Here is an 828-nt window from a genome sequence, read left to right on the forward strand (position 1 = left end):
CTCACTAATATTGTCTGATTTATGTATTTTAACAAAATTTTTCGCCAACATTTCTGCTTTCTCTTCATCTTTTACAGCTGTTGTATCTCCATCCCTTAAAATTGGATACCCAAACTCTCTTTTTATCCCATTCATTCTTTTTATCATTCCCCATACTTGACCTATTTCTGTTTCCCTTCCCACTGTGTTACAAAATTTCCTCCAAAACTCTTTTTTTGTATATTTGATGATTCTCCTTACATTTGCTTGCTTCCTTTTATATTCAATAAAATTCTGAAAACTATGATTTTTTTTAACATTTTAAAAGCTTTATTTCGAGATTTAATTGCTTGATCACATTCTTTTGTCCACCATGGTACAATCTTCTTTTTTTTCTTACCTCCCTTCTTTGGAATAGTCTGACTTGCTGCTAACAATATAGCATTACAAATATCATTATTAACCTTATCAACCTCTTCTTTAACTTCAATTTTTTCCATTTCTTGTTCACTAATACTCCTAAATGCCTCCCAGTCTGCATTTTCAAAAAAAACACTTGTCTACTCTTCCTGTATTACATTCTACTATACTTAAATTTACTTCAACCGCTATAGGATAATAATCACTCCCTATAGTCGTTTCTCTAAACACCTCATAAGCATATACCCGCCAGTGAATTTGAAACAAGTGTAAGATCAATAGCTGCTTCTGTTCCTGTTCTTACATTAATCCTTGTTCCCCTTCCATCATTTAAACATACTAAATCCTTAATCTCCATTAATTCTTCAATCACTATTCCATTCCCATCATTACAATTGTCCCATAACGTGCTATGAGCATTAAAATCTC

This window comes from Sinocyclocheilus rhinocerous, unplaced genomic scaffold (assembly GCF_001515625.1).
Source record: "Sinocyclocheilus rhinocerous isolate Xijiao unplaced genomic scaffold, SAMN03320098_v1.1 scaffold76, whole genome shotgun sequence".
NCBI lineage: Eukaryota > Metazoa > Chordata > Actinopteri > Cypriniformes > Cyprinidae > Sinocyclocheilus > Sinocyclocheilus rhinocerous.